General features: G+C 53.7%; 1 protein-coding gene across 1 annotated transcript in view; it reads right to left on the reverse strand.

Moving 5' to 3' along the window:
- Nucleotides 1-16,850, reverse strand: part of LOC103609133 (CBP80/20-dependent translation initiation factor-like) — a 42,534-nt gene that overhangs the window by 4,879 nt on the left and 20,805 nt on the right. The window lies entirely within an intron of this gene.

Below are 16,850 nucleotides of genomic sequence, written 5' to 3' on the forward strand. Positions count from 1 at the left end.
CCCACCCACCCATCCATCCATCCATCCATCCATCCATCCATCCATCCATCCATCCCTCTCTCCTTCTTTCCCTCCATCCGTCCATAAATGTTTGAGGGCCTACTCTGTCAGGTGCTGACTCTAATGCAATATACACCAAGAGCCTGGGGGAAGGAATATCCTAAGCTGCATTCTGAGATCTGCTGAACAATCAGGAAAACCTACAGAGTTCCAACAACCTGGGGACTGACAGGCATCTCCAGAGGGCATCTGCTTCAATCCCACCTGCTTTCAATCATCCTAGGTGATGTGCAAACTGTCCTATTTTTAAAACTATTCTGGGAAGAATGTCCTCAAACTTCCCTCTGTTTCCAAGTTTTCCCTCTACCCACCACCAGAAGCGGATGGCTTCTAAAGTGAAGCCCCTCACTCAGCCAGAGCACCTGTCTCTGGTAGTACCAGCCAAAGCCCATCCCTTCCTGGCCCCAAGACCCTTTGCCCACCCTGCAGAGGCCTTCTGGAGAGCCTGGGTTTGCTGGGTGGGAGTTTAGCTAAGAGCCTTAGTTCCTGAGTTTCAGGTGGCCCTTAGACCTTGTTCCCCTTGTGCCCCACCACAATCAGTGCTGCTCTGAGTGCTCACTGATTCCTTGCTCAATGTGACTTAACACCATTCAAAGGCTCACCCTTGCCATCAGCTTTGTATATGGCTGGGAGGAATAAATCTGTTAAAGGAGCAGCAAAAAATATGAGTGGTATAGTCTGTGTGTCTCTAAGAAGAGGCATAGGGAGCAGGAATCAAGCCGCTGCCAGTGCTATGCGGGCTGGGAACCCTCTCAGGATCTTATCTGTAAGTCTGGGCTATGCGGCACAGTCCTGTGGTCTGCACAGTGGTTGTCTGGGAATCAGGTCCCTCCTAAAAGACCTTCCCCATTTTTCCAGGGAAATGGCTCTCATGTCTAATAAGGCTGGAGTGCGCTGCCATTTTGAACTGCTCCATTTTTCGGGCTTGGACATTTGCATGGTGACCTCAAAGAAGCATTTGGGAGCAATTTTTAGGGAAAAGTAGATAAATAAAGATGAACATCAGCTAGGCTAATTATTAAAAAGAAAAGGGAGGGGGAGGGGCAAGCAAGCAGCCCACTGGAGACTGTAGCCACCCAGCACGCCATCCCCCTCCAAGGGATTTTGTTTACTGATATTGTCATGGAAGCAGGAACATTCTGTCAGAAATACAGAGCACAGAATATACTGGGTGCTAAATACTGCATCTTTTTGGCACCATGCTGCAGAAGCCAGAGTTGTAGCTGGCTGTAGGGAAAGGTCTGAGTTATATAAAGTCTCAGGGAGCAAAGATAGCCCCAGGCGCCTATCCTAGCCTCTCCATCAGTTTTCCAGAAGCTGAAATGTAAGCCTCACCAAGGAATGAAATGATAAAATGACACCATTTTCCCATGAAATGTCAAGCAGTTTAGAGGTGATGGGGCAGCAGCCTGCCCCTTCCTGTTTCTCCATAGTAGGAGCCTCCTCATTTATGAGGATAATTAACTGCCTCCCATGTGCCCTCCCCCGTGTTAGCCTGAAAGAGGCTCGTAGGGAGGGGTCTCTCCTGTTTGGCCTGCCATGACATAGGTCCAGTCAGAGCTCCAGTCATCGACCACTCATTCATAACCCTGCACAACTGAAAACACAGCTTCTGCTCTAAAGTGGCCTTTTACCATCTACCCTCATCCCCTGGAGATCGAATCCAGTCTCATGGTTTTAAATACCACCTAATGGCTCCCAGAGGTTTATTTCTATCCAGACCATCCCTCGGAATGCCAGACTCTACCTGCCCACTCAACATGGCCACTTTCTGTCTATTACACATTTCGAACATGACTTGTCCAATAGTAAGCTCCTGGTCCTACCCTCCAAAGCCTGCTCCTTTCACATTATTGTCCCCTCTCTCTTAGTGGTAACTCCCTCTTCCAGTTATCTGGGCCCCAAATCTTGGGTCATCTTTGACTCCAATGTTCTCTTGCACCTAAGTGCAATCCTGCAGCAGTTCCTCTCAGCTCTTCCTGCAACAGACTCAGACTGTGATCTCTCTCTCCACCCTAATCACTTCCCCATAACTCTCACTTAGACTCTCCTAAAGACTTCAAGGTGGTTTCCTTCCATCTACCCCACCCTTCCAGGCTACTCTCAACTGGCAGCCTGAGGGATCCTATTAAAACCCAAGTCAGATCTTGCCTTCCCTGTAAGAATCCTTTGACGCATTTCATCCCTCTTAGAGCTAATGTACATCCTTGTGAAAGCCTGCACGTCCTTGCACCCCACTGACCTGCCATCCCCTGTCTTGTGCCCATGGCCTTCTGCTGTTCCTTCATGGGGCAGGCACACTCCTGCCTCAGGGCCTTTGCACTGCTGTTTCTCCTTGCCTAGGATGCACGGCTACAGCTGCATGACTCACTCCTTCAGGTCTATCCAAAGGTCACCTTGGTGAGCCCTTTTCCAACCATCCTTTTCCTCCACAGTCTTATCAAAATTTATTTATTCACTGATCTGTTGCCTTTATGTTCATCGCTCCTCTCTTCACTAGAATGTAAGCTCCACGAGGGCAAGCTGCTTAATCTGTTTTGTTCACAGCTGAATCCCATCATAGCCCAGGGCCTGGCACATAGTAGGTCCTCAATAAATATTCATGGAATGTTGAATGAACAAAGTTGTCTAATGTTTAGTTAGAGAGACAGGAAAAGACCTGTGAAATGAGGCTAAGATCACCAGGTAGAAAAAGGCCAGTGCCCAGTGAGGGCACCAGGGACAGACTATAGCAACTTGGTTGACTAGGGAAGGTTCCAGAAAGAGGAGATTCCAGAGAAATCTGGGAAAATGAATGGGATACAAACAGGTTCCGTTGCACTCAGGGAAGACACTCAATAGAGATACATGGTGGGAGACAATAAAAGCTACAATTAAGACGGCAGCAGGCTGCGGTGAGGATTCGGGGAGACACTGAGTCCTCAGGCTCTCGGGCAAGTCACAAGAACACTCCTGTGTCTGCCACTGTCTGCTCACACTAAGAGGAGGAAGCCCAGGCCTGGGGCGGAGGGGGGCTGCCACCCAGCATGTGGGTGTGGGGGGAGGCAGCCCCACACTGGGATAAGCCGCTCTCCTGTTTCCTCCACATGTCTGTGTCCCCACCTGTTTGTTCAGAGCTTGCCTTTCTCCTATGGAGGAAGAAAATAAAAAATGAAGAAAGTGAAGTAAAATCACAAAAACAATTAGAAAGAACACGGGCTAAGGAGCCCTAGATCCTGGACCCTGCTTCGCCTCTGTCTTGCTGTAGGGCCTTGGGGAAATTGAGGTCCTTCTCAAGTCTCTGTTTCCTCATCTGTCCGGAGTGTGGCTCACAGTCTGTCTGGCCAGCAACACAGGAGGCCTATGGAGTCACCTGTGGACAGGTGCCCCTGCTTTGGCCTAGTGTCACCCCTCTCTGAGCTGGAGCCATTGTGTAGGGTTTGTACAGTACCTGTGCATCTTCCCCTGGGCCTGCTCAGGACCTCAAAAACAGGGACATGACATTCCTAGGAGGTCTGTTTTGGGAGCCAAGACTCTCCTGGGCAGATGGCATGAGAGGTTGGACAGGTGCAGGGTCCGAGGGACAGGAGGGATTGGGAAAGCCAGCTAGAGGAGGCCGAAGGCTCTGCAAAAGGAGAAGGTACATTCGGGAACACGAGGAGGTGGGCCAGCTCACAGAAGCCACGGGAGGACGTGTTTCCCCGCACGACATAGCCTATGACGCGCCACTCTGATTTCCAGGGTGGCGACGGCAGGCGCCCTTGGCTCCAGCCGGGCGGGGTCTGAAGTGGGAACTTCAGAGCCAGAGTTGGCTGCACTCCTCTGAAATCCCCGGCCTGTGAGAATGGGAGCTGCCGGTCACGTCCTCTCCTCCATGAGGCCTGGCCTCCAGCCCCTGGCGGCCCAGGCGGCCCCTCCCCAGCTCCGGGAGCTAGCTCAGTCTTTCAGGAAATGTCTCCAGGCCCAGTGGGGTACGTGTGTCTGGAGGGTCGGGAGGGGGCTGATGAGCTGGGCCCAGGCCAAAGGGCTCTGTGGGGCGTCCTGTCGGACTTGGCAGCCTGCCCCTTGGTGACTCATGCTTGCTGGTCGTCCCCATCCCACAGCACTCCCCTCGAACTCGGCGCTCCAGAAACAGCCTTCTCCCAAGGCCCAAGTGCCTCTGCTGCTCCTTGCCATCAGACCTTTGTTCACACTCCCTGGCTGCTGGAAGCTTCCTCTATGCTTCACCTTTGGCCAAGTGACCCTGGGCAAGCTCCTTCTCCAGTCTGGACCTCAGAAAAGGAGGGGGCTGGACTCACAGAGCCTCAGGCCCTTGGCTCCAGCACCTCAGCCTTTGGGAAAGGCGGTTCATCCTGCCAGGCTTTCCTTCTCCATAGGAACTCTGCCCTCATGCTATTTTATCTCGTCCCCAGCATCCAGTAGATAGCCTTGGGCCCTGGATGTCACAAATGTGCGCTACTTTTTCACACACAGTTTCCTGCCAACCCAGATGAAGACCCTCTGGCCTTCTGAACCCCTCTGAGCATTACTGCATGTCCTAGGCACACGCCCTCGCCAGATACCACTACCTGTATAAGTGTCATATTTTCCCCACCAGATTAGGAGTTCTAACTCAACCCACGCAGCAAGACTGATCTTGGTGTTCTGCTGGTGGAGTGTAACTTTTTAGTGGATTAATTCGTTTCATCCCAGAACAGCCGTATGGCAGTGATGCTGTTTTCATACCATTTTATAGAAGAGATACCTGAGGCATAAAGAGATAAAAAATGCCCTGCCCAAGGTCATAAGCTGGCATGTGGCAAAGTTGACATCTGAAGCCAGGGGTCAGGCTCTAGTATCTAGTACCTACACTCTTAACCACCACGCTATATGCCCGAGGAACCAACGTGTGGTCAGTCTCTCCCTATTATGTCTGGTCTTCCCAACAGAGCCTTAGGCTTCCAGAGAGCAAAAAGCAGCCCTTGATTGACATTCCCAACTTCGTTCTTTTTCAACACAACTTTGGATACTCTAGGTCCTTTGAGTTTCCACACACATTTTAGAATCAGCTTGCCAATTTCTACCAAAAATCCTGCTGGCATTTTAATTGGGACTGTATTGAATCTAGAGATCAATTTGGGAAGAACTGATGTCTTAACAATATTGAGTCTTCCAGTCCATGAACAGGGCATGTCCCTGGTTTATACTTGACTGTATCTCCCCAGAACTTCACAAGGAGTTAGAATCACAGTATCAGTTGCACACCTGATAGATTGAACGGAAATGCAAGCTCCTTTCACTATTATCCCAGTTGAATCATTGCCAGCACTATGAGTGATTATTGAGGGCTAGTGTGGTACTGAGCCCTTACACATTATCTCATTTAATCCCCACAGCACTCCTATGGAGCACCATCATCACCACTTTACCAGTGAGGAAGCAGGCTAGGAGAGAGTAAGAAACCCATCCAAGATCACACGACTAGTACGTGACAGAGCTGGGATTTGAACCCAGACCTGCTATTGCCCATCATGTTGTAGGAAAATAAAAATCAGTTAATATATCCTCATACCCAGAGAAAATGATTTGGGGCTTCTCCCGGGGCTCAGTACTTCCTGCTAGAGATGAGGTTGCAGAAGCCATGGTGAAGGTTGGGAGTGACCATGCTAAGAGAGGATGAGGGTCTGCAGCCCAGAAACATGCTGCAGGGTACTGAGGGACCTGCAGGTACACACCTGCTCTCTGCCACCTCCCCCATTCTCTGCACAGCACATGTCCTCCTGAGTCTGCCAGGGTTTCCCAGGCCTGAAGGGCTTACTGTGGGAGGGTGGGTATGGGGCAGTTTTGGCCATCACTAACAGGGCTCCGTCAGGGCTCCCTGTGAAGTCATTGTGCCTTCCGAGCACCTGTGTCCACAGTCGGCCTGTACCTCCAGGGAGATGCTGAATTCACCTGCCCTGTGCAGAAGTATAGGGCTTCCTTTCATTCTTCCTATTGTGATCTCTCCAAGAGCCATCCCAAGTCTCACTGTGATGGGGACGGGGTCTGTGTTGTATCCCTATTGCAGTCACTTCTCTGCCTCTCCCAGGCTTAGGAATCTCATCTACAAAGGCTTTTCACACTGCTCCCCTGACCTCCTTCAGCTTCAACGAGTCCTTCTTGGCAATGCCACCACTGAAGGGCAGGTGTGTGGCCAGGCAGGGGTGAAATGCTCCAGGTGTGGCCTTGGGATGCACAGAGAAATGGGAGGAACACAGTCACAGGATTCAGTGCTGGCACAGAAAGGTCTTCATTTGCCTCAGGCCATCTATTGACAGATGAGGAAACTGAGGCCAGAGAGGCGAGACGGCTCTCCCTAAGCCCTACAGGAGTGTGGGGCGGGGGGCACCTAGAACTCAAGCATCCTGAATCCTGACCTGGAAGGTTGGTGTCAGCCTCTCCTCAGGGCATCACAACTGTGCTGTATATGTGAGGCCCCCAGAATGTGCCTCTGTCCCCAAAGTAGTGTGCCCTGGTTCCTGAACAGGGTCCCAGCTTGAGCTATTGCTATTACTGGATTCTTTCCTACCCTCCTCCTGGGAAAGGGACAAAAATAAAAAATTCAGGTTTGTCTTTCCCCCAACCTAAAACCTGAGGGCCGTCCACCCAGATGTCCCTCAAGGGAGTTATCACTTGGAGACTGAAAGAGTCAAGACTCAAGGTCAGCAAAGCTGCCCTGCCTGAGCAGTATTTCACTGCAGGAGGTGTGTGTGGTTCCACGCTCACCTCCTGCTGATGTCCTGCCCCTGGCACCCTTGGGAGAGATGACCAGGACAGATACAATGCACAGGACTGCACTGTGGACCCATGGCCAGCAGGCTTTCCCATGCCTTCCTGCATTGCCAGCCTCTCCAGGGCAGCGGGAAGCTGGGCAGGCGTCAGGAGCACTGTGGGGGAGTTGGGGCGGGGGCAGAGAAAATGCCTTTTCTAGCCAGGAGCTGTTAATCTGAACTGTGAACCATCCTCTGGAAGAGGAGCAGACAGTGCTCACAGCCAGCCAGACGCATGCCGTCTGGGAGATGGAATGCGTGACAAGGCATCACAGTCACAGCCACACATGCACACGCATGCACACGCACGCACATGCACCCTGCCCATCTTCTCTCCAGGAGAAGAGACCCAGCAGACCGAGAGCAGGGGCTTGTCAATGTGCCTTGCTGCAATACCTGGTGTGCGGACAGCTGTATTTAAGACCCCCAGAGTGGAGGCAGTAAGGCCTAGAGTCGGGCTGCACAGCCCTGAGTGTAAAACCGACCCACGGGCAGACGGCTACTGACAAAAGCCTTGGGTGCGTTTTCTCTTCTGAGAACTGTGGGTCCCTCTCTCCCTCCCTTCCTTTCTCTCCCGTGCCCCTTCCCTTTCTTTCTTTTTTCTTTTGAAACTTAACACGTGAACCAATGTGGCCACAGTCATCCTTGATGGGACCCCTCATCTGCCCACCCCTCACAAATAGTTAGGATGGGGGTGGGGGGTGGGGCCTCAGTCATCTGTCTCCTGCTTGCACCCCCTCGCAGCTGTTCCCAGAGAGCCAGTAAAAGGCACTGCTGTTGTCCTGATCCCGGCCCCACCTCTGCCCCAATGGTCTGGAGGCCCCAAACTCCCTGTCCCAGGTCCTCCTCCCAGGCTACTGGCTGGACCATATGGACAGGCTGTGGTCACCAGCAGGGCACAGGCTGAATGACAGGGTGAGGGAAGGGAGATTTACTACCATGCTGGGGGCAAGGGACTCGAGAGGTCACCCAGTCCACCCCCTGCTCCACGCAGAAGGCTTTTCTATAGTCAGCAGTTAACCAGGGGGCGAAAGGGTGGCCATGACCCTGGTGGGAGAGGAGGAAGGCTTGCTGGGATGGGCTGGGGTGAGGCCAAGGAGGGGAAACAGCTGGACTTGGGTCCTTCCTCTCCCTTCTGCCTTCCAGGAGTGGCCTCCAATCTTCTAGCTAAGAGCAGGCAAGGCCAAAGGGCAAACACTGAATCAAGACGGCCACTTCTCACTGATTCGTGCCCACATCCCATCAGTGTCTGCTCAGCACTGAACAATTGCATAATGACAGTAGTGACGGAGCACCTGGGATTATGGAGCATTTACTATGTGCCAGGCACTGCTTTAAATCCTTACAAACACTGTCTCATTTAATGTTCCTAACAATTCTATAGTCAGCCGTCATGCAGATGAGGAAACTGCAACTCAGAAAGATCAGGTGGCTTGGCCAAAGTCACACAGCTGTAAGGGCGGAGCTGAGATTCGAACCCATGCAAGAATGTGGCTCCTGAGTCCAGGCCCTTTATACTGCTCACTGCTGAGCTCAGATGCTGAAAGTATGTGCTGCTTGAGGCTCAGGTTCAAGCAGAGCCAGACGGCCCAGTATTGGGTTATCAACTCTGCCCTGGTGGGGAGGCTGGAAGAGAGACCGTAGACTTACAGCACCCCTCTCCCCGCAAACGCCAGGAAGGAGTAGACCATTCTGCCAGCGACTCCCCTTCCCTCCCTCCAGTTCTCTCCGACCTACACTTGCTCACTCATTCACTCATTCACTCACTCACTCTCACTGTGCAGGGTCCATCCAGCCCTGCAAAGGGGGAAGAGTAATGGGCTTTGGGACAAGGAAGAACCTCAAGGATCTAGGACAAGTTATTCAAACCCTCCCAGACTCAGCGTCCTCATTCAAAGCACCTGGCGGGGTTGCTGTGAGGATTAACCTGGTCAAAGTCCTAAGCCAGTTCTCAACCATGGCTGCATGTTGCACTCACCCGGGGAGATGTGGACAATGCTGATGGCCAGGTCCCACCTCTGAGGGTGACTCAAATGGCCTGGGTGGCCTGGGCACTGGCATTTTCCGAAGCTCCCCAGGTACAGCCAAGGTACACAGTAGAAATTTGGTAAATGGCAGCTGTTGATGATGACACCGAGGTCAGAGCTAGCTCATGGGAAAGCCAAAGTCACAGCCTGGTTCTGACACCTGGGCAGTCTCTTAAGAACCCCCGGATCCCTTCCTCTGGGTTTGGTCTCTAGGGCTTCTCATGTCTGAAAGCCTTTTGCTCCCCTTGATGGTCTTGTGGTTGGGCCTGGCTCCTTTGCCCATTTCAGAGGAAAATGTAAACTGTCTCCAGGTGAGCAGCTTTCTGTAGGATGGCTGCTTGCAAGGGCAGGAGTGCTCCCCCAACCTGAGATGCAATGGTCCCCCCAAAAGCGGAGGCAGCAGTGGGATTCCTGACACATCAGGGCCATCTAGATTACCTGTGAAAAAGCATCCTAAGTCAGGCTTTGTTTTGCACATGATTTTTCTGATCTTATAGTCACTTAGGGCAACCACAGCTGAGTTTAGGTTTGGGGTCTGTGAGGGTCACAAACATCAATGGTCTACACCTTCTGCCTTTCTGTGAGCTATTTTCATAAAAGACAGAGAGGTAGAGAGGAGGGAAGGAAGGAGCATCCTAAGTCAGGCTTCGTTTTGCACATGAGGGATTTTTTCTGATCTTATAGTCACTTAGGGCAACCACAGCTGAGTTTAGGTTTGGGGTCTGTGAGGGTCACAAACATCAATGGTCTATGCCTTCTGCCTTTCTGTGAGCTATTTTCATAAAAGACAGAGAGGTAGAGAGGAGGGAAGGAAGGAAGAAGAAAAGTGGGAAGAAAGGAGGGAAGAGGGGAGGAAGGAGGAAGGGATGGAAAGAAAAAAGAAATTCACCCTAGAGTCTGTTTTTTCCAGAAGCAAGGAACTGAAGGCAAAGCCGACTGGAGTGAAAGCCCAGTGCTCGGGCCGGCCCAGTGGTGCACTGGAGAGTGCGCCACTTGGGAGCGCGGCGGCGCTCCCGCCGGGGTCTGTTTTTTCCAGAAGCAAGGAACTGAAGGCAAAGCCGACTGGAGTGAAAGCCCAGTGCTCGGGCCGGCCCAGTGGCGCACTGGAGAGTGCGCCACTTGGGAGTGCGGTGGCGCTCCCGCCGAGGGTTCGGATCCCATGTGGAGACCAGTTCCCGCTCACTGGCTGAGTGTGGTACGGGCGCGACACCGAGGGTTGTGATCCCGTTACCGGTCAGTAAAAAAAGACAAAAAGGAAAACAAAAAAAACAAAAAAAACCCCAGTGCTCACACATGCAGCCGAGAGCTGAGGGCTGGGGGCGGGCCTCTCCGGGGTTTGTTTTTTGGGAACGATGGGGAAGATGTTGGAGGTGGCCATTTGTGAGCACGTGGATGACAGTGTGGGTGTCACTGAGCATGTACGTGAGAGTTGCTTACATGTACATGCACACGCACACGCATGTGTGTTCACTCTGTTGCTCACAGTGCTGACGTATGGCAAATGAAGGGGTCTCTGCAGGCAGGCACCCAAGCAGGAAACTTGCCAAGTCCCTTTCTCTTCTCACATTCAGCTGGTCACTGAGTTGACCACTCGGGCCACTCTCAGACCATCCCAGGTCCCACTGCCTCTGCCTGAGCTGAGGCTCCTCATGCCTCTCCTGGCTCCCTCAGGAGGCTCCCAACAAGACGCCCCAATAGGGTGCCTTGCTTCTCGAAGAGTCCTCATTCAGCCCTCCTGCACCCACTGCAGATGGAGAGTTGAGAAGGCCAATCAGGAGACACCACCTCCCTCTCTAGAAACCTCTGATGGTGCCCCAAAGGCCAAAGGATACAGTCCCCCTCCTTGGTGGGGCAAGCAAGGAAGTGCCCCTGCCTCTTCCACCTCTGCCCCCCAACACACACTTCACTCCAGGAACAATCTTTTTTTCTGGGCACAAATCTTTCTGTTTTGTGCCTCTGCACATGCTCATCTGTCCCCCACTGGACAATGCTCTCCTGCACACCTCTTCATTTGGGACCCCACCGCAGTCACTGAGGCTCAGGTCTAGTGTCCCTTTCTCTGAGAGACATCCCCAAGTGAGTTCTTTCTCTGTAGAATCTCAGAGCGGTCTGTGACAGCACTGAGCATACTGGTTTGTCTGTCTGCCTCCCCTGTTAAAAAGGTCCTAGTGGCGGGAGAGGACCTTTTCTGTTTTCCCACTAGCACACTGCCTGGCGCATAGCAGCTGCTCAGCTGATAAATGGGCGAACCTCTGCGTGGAAAAGGCTGCCCACCAGTGTGCACATGGAGCAACATGACACTGACAGAGGATGTGTGAGGGGGGCAGGGGGTGAGGCGGCCCCATCGGTAACAGCAGACACGTGGACGTGTGTGTGTGTAAGGCTGGCAGGAGTGAGTGGTGACGGGGAGCCTCTGAGGCTCCATGCACTGGGGTCAGAAGGCAGAGGTCAACGCATTGCACAGCCTGTGTGACTTCGCTGGGTGTGCTCCGCCTGCAGGGATGGTGCAGCCCACGGCAAACAGCGGGGACACTGAATTCCCAGCCATGTAGGAGGAAGCATCTCTAGCCCAGAGGACAGCACAAGAGGGGTGGGGTGGAATACCTGCTGTGAAGCTGCAAGTGACTCAGCTGAGGCACGCAGCCCCAGGTCCCTGGCTGCACCCCACTTACTCACTCATCAATCCCTTTATCCCTGGGTTCCTTGGGACCCAGGACAGCTGCAAATCCTGGTGAACCGTGCTGCTCTGGAACCAAAGTCCTGGGCTCCAGGATTTCTTGGACTGGTAAAATTTGAGGGTTGCCAATGTTCTATCTTGCTAAGGACTTTTTTTTTTTTCTTTTTTAAAGCATCCATCCATCATTTCACAAAAGAAAGGACAATTTAATGCCAAGATAGTAGGAAGGATGCAATCTGAGAGTAACGGAGAGCCCTTCAAAGGAAGTGGAGCTAGTGACTGTTCAAGTCACTCCATACATAAGCCATGTGGTGTAGCTCACAGCGTAGACCAGCTTCAGGTCATGGACTGGCCCCTGGGAACCCCTCTCAGCTGGTTCAGACGTGCCGTGGCCTACGTGGTACCCAGCGTCTAACAGGTCTGCCTTCCAGCTACTCCTCTGGGCTAACGCATCAGCCTTCCCCAGAGAGCGAGGAGGGACGGCACCCAGCATCACTCATGTTCAGAACCAGGACAGGCCAACGTTAATCGAGGATGAGGGAGAAAAGCATTTGTAATCTGGGGTGTGCTGGGGAGGCAGGCCTGGGCAGGAGGAAGGGTCTACTGGGCAGAGGTCTCCATTTCCCACTCCTGCCCCTGCTGGCTCTGGGTGCCCCAGTCCAGTGGTGTGGTGACCAGTGGGGAGGGCAGCAGCTGACCAGGGACACGGGCACTGGGTATCCTCCTCTGAGCTCCACACACTACCCAGCCCTGGGTATAAGGCATGGGGAGCCAAGGAGTCTGCATGGCCCCACCAACTCAGCCAGCGGGCTCAGAGGAGTAAACCCCACCTGGAGGTGAGGCCAAGCCTCCCTCCCTGACAGCCCAGGCTTCCCAGAGCCCCAGGCACCTGACCTGCGGCCCTCTGGGTGCCTCCAGGGCCCTGGATCCAGGCCAAGGAAGGGTAAGCTGACTGCTGAGAGGGCTTTGGGGGTGGGTGGTAGTCATACCCCCTGGGCGCCGCACGCTTTAAATAGCTCAGCTTCTCTCAGCCTCACGGTGCCGTCTCCCCTGCCAGCTCCTTCCTGAGTTTCCACATCAGCATGGCTAATTTCCAGGTCAGGATAGGGAGGGGCTGGGGGGACAGGGTGGCCTGGCTTCTGAGGGCAGAGGCTTAGGAGAGAAAAGCTACCTCCATCCCTCTGCAATCAGGTGAACTTTATCTTCCAGGCCAGGCAAGGGCCCTGGGACACTGATGGGTGAGGGGCTTCATCCAGCTTCTCTTGTCTCCCTAGAGAAGTCCTTACCCGACCCAGCTACCTTTTACTTGAGTTAGCAAACCTGTGACCAAACGCCCCCACTCAGAGACCCAGAGAGAGCCTCTGACGGGCTTCCCACTGCCTTCCTGCCCCAGGTCCAGGTTACTGCAGGGCCCACTTGGCCAGGCCCATGACCCACCACTGCCCCATGGAGCCTCCTGTGGCCCTAAGTCTTCATCTGGCCACCTCCTCCCTCATCCCCACAGTTCAGCGCCAAGGTCCTCTAACCCAGGTCTTCACTCAGCAATCCTAGCAGAAATAATAGACTTGATCATTACAACCCTTTCTATTTAAGTGGTACTTTACAGTTTACAAACTCTGTGTGCATCCTTATTTCAGAAGATCTTTCCAACCCCTCTGTGTGCTATGCAGGGCAGATATAAATAATCCCCATTTTACAGCCAATGGGACTGAGACAGCCAGAAATATTAGGGGAAGTATCCAAGTTCATATGAGAAGTGAGGAGTACAATCAAGACCGAAACCCAGGCCTTTCAGCCCTTTCCACTGTGCTAAGAATGCTCCCTCTCCCACGCTCCCCTCCCCCACTCTGACAAAAGGGGAAGGAGGAGAGACCGACACAAGACAAGGGGGAGGAGAGGGCAGGCCAGCCTTTCAGCCCTTTCCACTGTGCTAAGAATGCTCCCTCTCCCACGCTCCCCTCCCCGACTCTGACAAAAGGGGAAGGAGGAGAGACCGACACAAGACAAGGGGGAGGAGAGGGCAGGCCCACGTGTCTTCTCTCCCAGGCCCTGAACCCTGCTGCTGGCTCCATAGGTCACTTTCACAACCCGAACAAAAATCTCACTAGATACGGCCTCAGACCGCCTGGCTCCAGCCACCCTCGCCGGCAGACGCACACAGACACACAGAGAACGGGCTGTTATCTCTCCTCTCCAGCCCGTTTCCTCCACTTCTCAAACAGCAGATTTCTTCCAGCCTGGCTGTCTCCCCTGGTCACCACCCACAGCCACTGGCCCCTGGGGCCCCGCCAAGTCCCCCGCACCCTCTCTGCCCTAGACTGTGACGCCGGGTCCCTGTTAATCAGAAGAATGCCTCTGCCCTCCCACCCACCACCCCCAGAGTTCCCTGGAAATGTCCCTTCTGCAGGCCCAGCCCCTGCTGTGCCGCATGGCTTTGTCTGCACACACAGCTGACTTGTGTTTGCAGGGACAGACAGGGGCTGGCGCTGGGGCTGGAGCCAAGAGGCCTAGAAGGGTAGAGCAGATGGGGAAAAACACAAAGTCCAGGGAACAAACTTTTGCAAGCAAGCCCTTCGGGGTCATTTGGGAGCCTGAAAATAAGAAAGGAGGGGGGACTTGCAAAGCCAGAAGCTCCATGAAGGCTGGGATAGTGGGTCTCTGCCTTCTGTGACTCCCCCAGCAAACACATACTGACTGGCCAGTTTTCTGTGATCTGAGTACAGGAATAATTGTGCCAGCCAGGAAGGGTTGGGATGACAGAGGGGGCCGGGGAGAGGGGCAAGAGACAGATGGGCTTCTGAGCCTGTCTGCACTCCCCAACTCCTCAAGCCCTACCCCAGCACTCTGTCCCCCAGGTACACAGAGGGTGCTCAATAGATGCTTGTTACGCTGAATTGGCGTCTGACCATCTTGCCTCTGCAGGGTTTTCATTCCAACCGGCTTCCAACAGCCTCTTCTGTGCAGGCTGGCAGGAGAGGACGCACGGTGGGGGGTTGGGGGGTGAGGAGATAGGGGCTGCAATGGCCCAAAACATCATGCACATATTTTAAGTGTCCCACACACAAAGCTTCTCCGTTACAAGGCAGAGGAGCCAGGCCATCTGTGGTGTCCCGCCACATTTGCAGGGAGAGGATATGAACAGAGCTACGTCGCAGACGTGCAAGTGCAGCTCGCGAGATTGTGTCCCTCGCCCTCCCACAGCCCCTTCTGACCTGTTCAGCCTTGAGCCCTGGGCTACCTAACTCAACTCTAAAGCAAAGCTGCTGCCACTGAAATGTACGGGATCACCATAAATCAAGTTGTTTGGGGCGAGTTTTTTCAAAAAAGCATGGTGAAGCAAGCTTTTTACAAGGAGGCTCTTTCTCCAGGTGACACTCTGGGCCATGTGCTGGGGAAACCTTAGAAGCGCTCCTTCAGGATTGGGCAACCCAGTTGCCTCGGCTCACACCCCAGGGTCTTCACTTCTTAATAATTTGGAGCATTGGAGAGGAGCCAGCACACGGGCGCTCTCGCGCTCTCTCTCTCTGTCTCATTTTTACTTTGCAGGCTTGACCTCGGGTTTGGTGAGCAGTGCATAAGGGACTAGTTAAAGGAGCCATCACCTTCTTCTGGCCCAGACAGGTGACTGAGGTGTGCAGCCTCATCTGAGACATGATCTGCTTGCTCAGGGCTTCTGTAGCTGGAGCCTGTTACAGGACACTCAACCAGCCACCTGCCCACAGGGTTGCACACAGGGGCGCAGTGCCCAGTGCACAGGCAGGCCCCATAAACCAGGACCCACCCTAACCCTGGGCTGCAGCCTCCGGCCCTGGGGCTGCCAAGTGGGAGCCAAACAAACCAAACTGAGTTTCCTTCTCTTTGCATTTGTAAATGCTGAGGATGATGGGCTGGAAACCAGTCGGGTCTAAGGGAGGACACAGAGGAGACACCAAGGCTGGCCTGGGAGGACAAGGAGCCACCTCGCTGCTTGTCTGCAGCATGGTGGAGAGCTGCTATCCCCTCCCCACAATCTCTCCAGCAAGATGGGAGGGGAAGTAGCAGCCCCAAGCCCCCTGCTGAGCAAGGATCTGGAAGCTGTCTCCAAATTCTTTTGGTCATAAGATGACAGTGGGGAGAGCACATGGCCTTTGTTTAGTCTGTGGGTGGAGGCTCTGAAACAGCCTTCTAAATGGCATCTTATCTCCTTTCCCTGCAACCTGTCATCTGCCTTATACCTGGCCTCACCTGCCCCACCCACCCACAGAAGCATTTCTGACCAACCAAGGCACTCAGGTGGCAGCACATTCTGAGGGCAAGGGCATAGGGCACAGGGACTCGCTCTAATTCTGCTACTGTTGCTGACCAGCAAGTTCCCTAAGCTCTCTGTGACTTTCTTTGTAAAATAGGACTGTTATCACCACCCTCACAAAAGTCTAAAGGATACTTAGGGCCCACACTGTCTGCACACAGCTGGTGCCCAATCAATGCCTGCAAGTGTCTGCCCGACTGCAAGGGAAGAGTAAAGAGTGCACCTGGCCGGACACTTGACAGGAGCCACCAGACACCAGCACACACTGACATTGTGATCCTCACCCTGCAAGCCTCATCCACCCAAGTGATGCAGGTGTTATCTATCAGCCCCATGTTACAGATGAGGAACTGAGGCCCAGAGAGGGAAAACAACTTGCGCTAGGCCACACAGCTAGGAAGTGCCAGAGTTAGGATTCAAACTGGGGCTGTCCAGCCTGTTCGCTCATGGCTGCTGAAGTGGTTTCCTGGATGCCATCATCAGCCCGAGCAGAAGGAAAGAGATCATTGCTCTGGGATCTCCAGGGACCAGCACTACCTGCTGGGCTGAAGTGTCCCTATGAGGTGGTGGTGAGATGCTCCCACAATGGTACAGAGTTCAGGGAGCACTGTCCACCCCAGATGCTTGCCCCAGGCCACACCTGTCTTGCTGGCTGCTGGCATTTCAGTGAAGTGTGGCACTCAGCGCCAACCCTCGCCTGCCCGTGGATCCTCACCCACCTGCTTCCTGCATCCCCATCCCACTGTGGGTGATGGGAGATGCCTTCTTGGCTCAGGAGCAGAAATTAGAAACAGAGAGCTCAAGACCCACCACAAACCATCCCTGTCCCAATGTGCCCAGAGCCTGAATGACCAACCCCCCAGGTCCCCCCACTGCTCCAGGCCTTCTCTTGTGGTTCTGTGTACAAACCCCGTGGAGAGTCCCATCAGTGAACACAGATCAGGAACTAATGTGCCCAGAGCCTGAATGACCAACCCCCCAGGTCCCCCCGCTGCTCCAGGCCCTCTCTTGTGGTTCTGTGTACAAACCCC

The sequence above is a fragment of the Galeopterus variegatus genome, unplaced genomic scaffold (genome assembly GCF_000696425.1).
Source record: "Galeopterus variegatus unplaced genomic scaffold, G_variegatus-3.0.2 Scaffold9238, whole genome shotgun sequence".
NCBI lineage: Eukaryota > Metazoa > Chordata > Mammalia > Dermoptera > Cynocephalidae > Galeopterus > Galeopterus variegatus.